This window comes from Lingula anatina, chromosome 6, assembly GCF_051362555.1.
Source record: "Lingula anatina isolate TDL-2025a chromosome 6, LinAna3.0, whole genome shotgun sequence".
NCBI lineage: Eukaryota > Metazoa > Brachiopoda > Lingulata > Lingulida > Lingulidae > Lingula > Lingula anatina.
The window spans coordinates 1,887,248-1,897,237 of NC_141772.1; the positions used below are offsets into that span (position 1 = coordinate 1,887,248).

The following is a 9,990-nucleotide window of genomic DNA, read 5'->3' on the forward strand; positions in this document are numbered from 1 at the left end:
CCTTAAATCCCACTTTATGAACATTCTTGTCACAAGCATTCTATAATTTCCTTCCACTTATTTCTCAATCTGACCATACTTGTTCTAAGCTTAAGGCTGCAGCACTCGGCCAAGTCACATTTCCAGAGAAGGCAATGCAGCTGGTGTGCCAGTTGGGTGTGAGCACACTTAGACTCATGTCGGTTTAGGTCCAACAGTTGCAACCAGAAAACCAAACAGATTTACCTGAAATGTTGTAGTCAGGAGGGCAATGGGGACACCTCTAGGCAGATCAAGTTAAGGGGTTATCCTATAAATATCTCACAGACTCTCTGATACATATATAGCTGGTAAATCTTTCATATGGTCAGCTTTATTGAATTTCAGACCCAACTCATACAGATTTAATTATAAGACCATGATACTAATATACTATATATATATTAATAGTTAGTGAAGTTTAACTTACTATTTAGGGATACAAAAGGGCTTAATGTGAGGTTTTTGATATTCTTCTTGGTGCCTTCCCTCTCTCTCTCTCTCTCTCTCTCTCTCATATCACACCCTCTCTCCCTGGGTTATATAATTAAGCATTTGGTTCTATAAAGCACATCTAACGTTTTGAATCTAGGTTAAATCGGTCAGCTGTGAGTAAAACCACAACAACATCCCTATCATGTCTACGAAGACGTCCAGCCTTTTTAGTTCAAGGACCACCTGTTTGATAAGAAAAAAAATCTATTCACAAATGCCATCAACATCTCTTTTAAAGTTGTCAATGAACACAGTCACACATAAGATTTCTTCTTCTGTTGACAATAATTCAGGAAATTAAAAAGGCCTTTGGTACTGTGAGAAGAATGCCATGAAAATTATTTCTATACACCTGTGAGCTTTGATCCTACCCCCATATGCCCTTTGCATGTGTTGTCCTTCTATAGGCATTTCCTGTCACTCCCTCTGCCTTTTCTGCTCCTATGGGCATTTCCGGAACAGCACAATGAGGTAGTCTGATGACCTTAAGTTTGCTAGGTAATGTGTCCTGTATATTTGAGGAAACTTGTTTTTTTAACTTGTTTTACAAAAGTCAAAACAGATTCAAGACAGTGAGGTCCATCAGTAGTGATTTTCTTTGACTTAAGTGCTTTTTAAGAGACTGAAGGAGAATTTTTTTTTTTTTTTTGAAAAATTGAAAGTCTTTATAAATAACTGCTGCTTTTTTGATAAAAAATGATTCCATTTGTATATTTTTCTCTCTGGTAAAATTTATTATTTATAATAAAGGAATATTCTTATAGTTCTAACAGCAGGATTGACATCAAGAGTAAATTACCAAATTTAAGGGTGTATAACAATCTTCTGTAGGCTAAACAGTATTTTGGTAGTGAATTTTTGTGCCTTAAATGTTAAAATGTAACAACCAGACCTATAACTGGTAAAATTTTACTGCATTTGTATTGTTTAATTGCACAAAAGAAACAACAGGGAAAAACACTTTCTATAATATAAGCTATAGTAATGCTGATTACATTCACTGTAGAAAAATATCCACAGCTCAGAAAACCCTAAAGGTGTCTCATAGTTTTACAATTACCTTGAATTAAAGAAAAACACAAGTAGTAGTGTTGCAGTAAATTGGTTTTCAAGAACTAATATAAACATCCCCACTAAGAGGGTCTCACGTTCACTTTAATAAGGAATGGGAGGTGAAAAAGTGATGATTATCCATTCTAGATTGTATGTGAAAAGCAGTGGGATGGTAGTCCTATAGCTCATTTTCCTAACAGTCAGTTCTGCAGGCAAAGAGAAAACTAACAGTGCACCAAACAACCAAAATTTTCCAGCCCAGTATTAAAATCTCAGTACAAAGCCCAAAATTATGTAAAATACACAGATTTTACAAAATGTTTTCATTATGATCTTAAACATAAATCTTTCCTAGGATGGATTTTATCTGTATTTAGAAAAAGAGGGGGAGATGGTTGTACATGTCATGTCACACAATGATACATCACAATCCTGGCTGTTTCTCTGCTCTACTGGTTAACTGATAACCAACTGTTGATAAAAATCAATTTATTTTTTGGTCTAACTGAAAAATGACTCAAAAATGTTATTTTTCAACTTTGGAATTTATCATGCGAACATGAATCCATGTTTGTGCATTCTTCAGGCAAAATCCAATTAATCTTGAATCATTCTCCAAACATAAATCAAACTTAGCAGAAGAGATGCTTAATTCATTGCATGGTTTTATGTAAACCACGTTAATATGTGTAGAAAATTGCTAATATTTCAACCACGATAGCAGAAACACATGTTTTGCATGTGTATCTTGTTTTATTCTAGATTTATAACCACAGCTTACTGACAACCCACAGACAAATAACATAATTTTACAAGATAAATTTATCTGGGTTTAACTGATATATTGATATACTGTGCATACAGAATGATTATAAAAAAAAATTTGTTTTTCTTTTTACAGAGCCTAATGACAGTCACTGAATGCTTTTGCTGTTTCACTTAAAAAAACAAACTCTTAACAGTATATACAGTATACATATAAGTAACAGAAACCAAAAAACATTCATGCACGAGCTAAAAAAGGAAAAAAAAAAATCCACCCAAGATCACAGATACATAATTTCTGAGTGCTTTGACATGTGCCTGTGCTATAGTCCAGTACACAAACAATCACGTTCAAATAAAAGCAAATTATTTCCAGGGAAATGATCGCTAGCTAAAATCCCACACTATGTCCCCAGAAAGACTCCAATGCAATCAGTGGAATGTTGTTGAAGTGCAAAGAGGATGTGAGCATATGATCATATAGTGGTATTCATGGGAATTAGCACAAAAAGACCAGATCTGCGGGTTGCCCACACTGTCTGCCATGTTTACTTCTACTGGGTTACAGAGCACATGATTTGTTTAGATTTTCACCCAAACAGTAGGCAACAATCTTGTGGAACAAGTAAAGAATGTCCCCTCTATAACCCCATTGCATTCAGATTAAGCTGCTTAATAATAGATGTAATTTCGTAAGAAACCCCTCGGAGATAGGTCGATCCTGCTAGATCAATCTAGGTATGGGAATGGGAAATAACAAAATGATCTTATAGGTCCTCCCTAGACAGACAAACAGTAGACATATGCATGGAGCGTTTGAGGTAAAAATGCCAAAATTAATAGCACATGTTGTATCATGCTGTGCAGGAATGACTTGAATACAATCAGGTCTGTTAACGTCATTCAGGTAACTCTAAAGTTGGTAAATTAGGACTGGAGTGAACGCATCTTCACACTTCACTAGACAGGTGGAAATAAAATGCCCTTCACTTTCATCATCTGATTCATTCACACTGGCTGTATCAAATCAAGTGTCATGAAGACTTGAAGACTTGAAGGTCCTTATTACATGGTGCCTTACACTTGTCTACTTATCACAACTTTTATTGGACCAAACAATTAATTAAGCTGAACGGGAGGGGGGGGGGGGTATTCCCTTCAACAAACTCCACCATGCCATAAAAATTAATCTATGGTCTTTGTTTAGTCAGGCTATTATATGTAATTCATGACAACCTCTACAACTGATGCCATACAGAATACTATACTGCTAAATGTGAAACGAAACTTTTATACTGGTAGTTATCTTGGTATCAATATAGGTGTGTTTCTACTTAAGTTGGGTAAGTTTAACTTGGTACCTGTATCGGTAGGTGTGTTTCTACTCAAGTTGGGTAAGGTTAATTGGTATGACCTGTATCTAAAGACATGCAATTTCTAATATCCACCAGGCTATTGAGATGAAGCCCATCAATTTAAGCCAATCCATCCAGAATGGAAACGCGGCACATCAGACTTAACCATTCTTTAACCTTGACTGTATTGGTTTTCCAATATATCTCTAAAAAGGGCATGAAAATGTCAAAATAATATCCTGTCATCTTGTCAATATAATCCCCTCCTTTTCCAATTCTGTATAAACATCATAATTAGCTGCTAACAAATCATTAGGGTACAGAAATGGATCCTCTAAATGTACAATGTCAAAATCCATGTTCAGGCCTTTCTTTATTAAAATTAGAGCCAGGCGGCATGGTTAATCAAATGTATAAATATGTAACTGAGGTACAGCTCATCAAAATCCATGCTACCCGATCTTTCACCACCAACCATGCCCATCTTATGGATATACAAAGCCAGTTCTATCATGGCAGTAAGCGAGTTCACCTATCCCTGACCAGTCCCTCTGACTCTAGAAGGCGCCAGAGTCCAGCCCCTTTGACTGTCTTGGTGACTTCTGACAAACGAGATAATGATACTAGGGCACGAGCATGATAAATTTTAACTGCTTAATATTTTCCTATAGTAAAGAGCTTTCCATATGCACGGTAGCTAGTTTAAACTAGTTTCTTTTTTTCTTGTTTTGATATCCTAATAACTTACAATGGCTCTGAAGCAACTAACAGAAATACAACTGATAAGAACAGGTTACAAAAAGTTTATGGTATTAAAATGACTGCGTGACCACATGCTGTGGGCCCATGTGATGTAATACAATCAACAGGTTGTCCTTTCTGCAAACACATTCAAATTACCAGTAGCTTTAAAACATAACGGGAAATTATTCCATAAAAATTCCCCAAGTAAAACTTCCCGCGTTCCTTATGCACTGCAGAAGACCACTTTGTCATTAAATGAATTACTCTTCCCCTTAATGAAAAAAGGAAATCAATACAAAAAAAACATGAAAAAGTGAGTCAATTATCAGGTTATCAAATAAAGATCAAATGGCTAAAAGATACGAGAAAAATATATCTTGTATCATCTGTGTCTCTATTCATAAAACATCGCATCTGACTGAAATCTTATTAGTTAAGTGAATCTTGGCCTTAACTATCCATTAATGTCTGGCTTAATTACTGTCATGGTCACCCTTCCCACTTGAACGTCCATAGAGTGTTCTATTTCATCTGTGTGTTGAAGATAAAATGATGCCAAGAGACCAGAAAGGTTTCTAATTAATACAGATATTTTTGATAACAGCTTTCTGTCAAAACCCATCCAAACGAACAACGTACCACCTCTTTAAAGAGTGTCAACCCTTCTACTTCAATTGACCCAAACATGTTCACAATATATTTTTATGAAATAATCTACTGTAACATTTATGTAGAGAAGCAATCATTGGCCACCTGCTTTGTCACTACAAGCTAAATCTAATAAAATTGTCTAAAAAAAAAAAGACAAAAAATGGACAATACTTCCAAATCCTGCCATTAGATTATGGACTTATATGCCTGAAACCACCAGACATCTGAACATTAACCATTTAACATGCAACAAAACTACCAAGAGGCAATAAACGAAATTTAATTCAGTTTCTTTTGTCAATAGCTTAAAAAATTAACTGACAAATCTTTCTAAAAGTCAGAAGTCTTAAAAACTATAATCATGTCCTCAACAATGAAAAAAAAACAACTAAATATCAAAAACACAATTGCCTATGCGGCACTGCTGCTTGAAATAATTTCTATTCAACTCAGACATGGCACTTGATGTGTCTGCGGCACCATTAAATGTCAGTTAATCATTATATAACAAAATCATGCTTTATTTAAGGTCACTGTAATCATGCTGATCAATTCATTGGCATCCAACACCTGCTATCCCTGCCATCATTATGTGCTATAAATTGGGGCTGATGTGATAGAAAAACTTCATGACCAAAATATTTAGTCTACTGTGACTCAAAACTCAGGTTTAACGTAGCCATTTCAATGGAATGCCCCACTTGTTTTTTTTTTCTTTTTTAAAAATGAAATTTATAAATATATCATACACGGATATACTTACTCTTGGATATTTAAGAATGTAATGAAAAAATTGAAAAAGAAATACCCCATACCCATCTGAATTCTTAGATTGGACCTTTTTTTACTTCTGTCAAGGAGGTTAGGTTTCTGCCTTTCTTAGGTAGTTGACAGCATATACATGGATTTTGATAAGACTTTTAGGATAGGTAACAAACAGATGAACCTAGATACTAGAGTTGATTGGATTTTGTTGGTGATCTATTAATTAATCAATTAATTAATTATTAATGAGCACCAAGTTACCTTGGCAGAAGCGTGTGTTCTCTGGTGGTTTTCTAGAGGGGTCTATTATTATATAAGGTGTGTCTTGAAACATTAATGAAGCCATGGTAACAATGACCTAACACTGTATTCCCTGCTTCCAAAACTCTCATTACCCCCAAAAAAACAACAGCATTGTCAATAAACGACATCTGAAAAGTAAAACTTAGCTATGCACAGACATGGGCCTTGGACTAAAAAAAACCTTTGAACATTTATCATGGGACCTAACACCTAACCTTGATGAATCTCAGGAACCATCAGAACTGAAATAAAAAACTTGGAATTCCGCTTTTCCATGGAAAAAGCTCATGTCTGTATGCATGACATTACACACATCCAAGTAGAAAAAAAATTCAAACCAGCACTACTAGAGTTACACCTCCAACAAATATTTCTTTTGTCACAGCTTATCTTTTCATCATTAATTTCCTAGAAACATGAAATCAAAAAGCACTCCCATTACGTTAAAGTAGCTAACCCAACACCACAGACAACACTTGAGAGAATGTGTTCCTCAGAACGTTTTTCCCAGAATGACAAAAGATGAGAGCTGTAATGGGATAACAAACACCTGTGTTTCCTGTATTGCTAGAATAATTACATTTTGTCAATGTCAGGACACCATAGAATGTGGCCCATTATACCACATACGCTAACTCCTATTTGGAAATTATTTGCGTTTCCTACGTGAACTTAAAAACTGCTTATTAGTTACAAATGGAATAGAAATGGCTTCACAACTGAAATTCATTGTTGAACGTAACATTTATCTTAATAAATATACAAAGAATGTCCAAATCACTCTCGAAATGGCTTCCCATTAGGTAATTTGAGCATATCAACATACAAGGTTTGACAACATCGCAGTTAAAAAAGCTTCAATCTATTCTTAAACATGTCATCAACAGCAAATTAGCCCATGAAAACAATGGAAATTAATAACAAAACACCCAGTGGAGAGTTAGCAAAATATCATAGATATGTACTTTAATACCATACTATATTGTAGCATCAGTATGATTTAAATAATGGCATTTTTCTACCACATAAAAATAATTGACAATAATGCAGTTGATCATGCCCAGTTTGGCATTTTCACTCAAGATGGTTAAATAAATAAATAAATAAATAAATAAATGAATAAATAAATAAATAAAACTGATTGAAACAAAACATACTGACAGCAGGCAGGAAGAGAAGACATGCTCTCAGCAATAAGTACAATCAGATTTTTAGGTCGTGCTGGCAACCGAGTTTCTGCCTTTCTGTTTTTTTATGCTTTAAATTGAGTGTGACATGCAGTGTACCATACATAGAACCCCCTCCCCCCTCCCAAGAGGGCACATTGTAGTTTCAGATGCTTTTTGAGATATAATCTGTCCTTAATGAAGCCGATTCTAAGAATGCCGCCATCCGTCAGTTTCCATTATGTATATTCCTTCATGTCTAATACTGTCACTTATTATGTTATCTTATTAAAGGACAAATCTGAGTATAATAAAGTTAAGCACTTGGCAAATTGAGAATGATAGATACACTGCTTTCTGTGTCCTAGAAGACAAAACTTGATCTAAATTTAGGTGAAATATTAGTCTTATCTTAAGAGAAGGTGTGGGGAGAGGGGGGAGGCTTAACTGCTTAAGCTTATTGAAGATGATGCCCCATGACAAGAGGTTTGTCACTGGGGCTCAAGATGACGTGGTGCTTTCTTAATTATTTTGTAAACCTGAGAGCTAAAATCACACTCATATTTAGTTTAAGTTAGACTGGAAGTAGAAAACTACAACCATGTTCACATGGAGTGGTACGCTTTAGAGATATAGTCCGTACCAGTAAATTGTGAAAGACTGACAACTCGATAGCCTCAAATAAAAGTTGAATCAACTTTTTTTTTTTCTTTTTTGAACTCCAGCAAATAGAAAATGATGATATAGTGCTCTTTGGTAAAAACTGCTCTTAGACTTGCAATACTGTTCTAATCACCCCACTACACTGTCCACACTGCCTTATAGCACTATTCTTGGTTCCTGATGATTTCATTCATTCAGTGTTGCAATGCATTCAACCAGCAGGTGCCTTTGATTCAGCGGTTCTATTACCTTTAATTGTACCATCATTTCCTAACAGCTGACAAATCAACAGACTCTAATGATTTTCAGATAAGAAATACCCTAGATAAACAGCTTATTGCTCTAAGACAGCTTTTTGTATTAATATATAATTCAATCTTTTCTCTTCCACTCGGCAAATGGAGGCCATGTGCATATTAGGAAGTAAATCAGCCTTCAAACGTACTCTGTTTGTAGTACATTAAGAGAAAAATACAAAATCACTAGAAAACTATTAGAACGCATGTTAGCTTTTATCCAATAAATCCACCCCAGGAGTATTATGGTGGCCTCTTGCATTCCTCTTCTGCCACAGCACGCTATTAAGTCATGCTTGTTTTAAATATCATGCAAGCTTTCGGTCAAAATTCCTATTTTGCTGCACTGGCTGGTTTGACCAGCCACCACATTGGCTTGACCAACACCTGTTAATGCTTGACCAGGTGCCCTAGACTGAACACCTGGTTTTATAAGGTTTTTCTTCTTTTAGGTTTGGTTAATATTTTGTTTTACCCCAAAAAAAACCTTTATACTCACTGGGGTGTTAGCACACATTAGTCAGGTTAAGGGTAACATACGTATTTTGGAGAAAACATTGTTAAAAATCTGTCAAAAAATTCTTTTCCAATGCACTCCCAGCTGTGTCTTTTCAACAAACAATTGTTGTTAGTATACGGGTTCAGAGTAGGACCCTGGGGTCTCAGGTTAAACTGATGCTAAATTAAATCAACGGTAGCCATGAGATAACAAATCATCCAAGGGAGATGTGAATAGCTTCAGCATGAAACCGACATGAAATATACATGATCAATGAAATCTACATGTCGGCTTTAACCAAACTTAGAACAACACCCACTGCGAGCATGGAGTGGAATCAACGCATCAATTGAAAAAGGTAGAATGTTTTTTTTAATAAGCAATTCTCAAGCAGTATCATAATGTGATACTTGGCAATGAATCAATATGTTTGTTAACGAAAACAAATTAAAGAATTGTGCAGTTGTAGTACTGTGAAAACTGCATGAAATCCACAAGCAGAAAATATAATATTCTAAATCAAAAATGCAGCTTTTCAATAATCAGTTACAATCTGCTTTCATAAAATCTTGATGACTGAATAATTAAAAATCTATGCCACTTAGTGAGAAGTATGCATAATTCACCTAATGGTATCATGGATCTACCTCAGTGGGAAAAAATGACTACCTGCATGCTACATGGCTGAAGCATCCATACTGAATTGTTGGTTTCTTGTTCTGAATTATTTGAAATTAACTTTGCAAGTTTGCAAATTATATAAAAACTAAGAGGATAAGTTGTTTTGTATACTCATACTACTCATACTGACAAGGATCACCGTCTTTTATCCTAAATCTTCTACTACTATTGTAAAACAGAACAAACTTCTTTAAATCATGTTATACTGATCATATTCTACTGAGCCAAGATATTTTCAAGATTGTTTCACATAACTTCTAAAACCTGCAGAACTTTTACAGTGACTGCTATCCCGAGACATCTTAATCATTTCTTTGAGCAAAAACCTTGAAATCCTTAAGATGCCACTCTTGAAGAATAATCTTAATTAAATCTGAGAAGATATTTCTGCTGCTGACTGAAAAGTCAGAAAGATAAAATTGCTAGTTCAATCCAACACATTTGTCATAATTCTGTTCCCTTTTCGATGGCTATTATCAATAGCCTAAATTCCATTCTTAATTGCTCTCTCAAAATAACCATCAATGTTTTGCAAC

At 35.0% G+C, this 9,990-nt stretch overlaps 1 protein-coding gene across 1 annotated transcript in view; it reads right to left on the reverse strand.

Annotated features, from left to right (window-relative positions):
- LOC106172866 (protein MON2 homolog) overlaps window positions 1-9,990 on the reverse strand; it is a 147,911-nt gene that overhangs the window by 89,726 nt on the left and 48,195 nt on the right. The window lies entirely within an intron of this gene.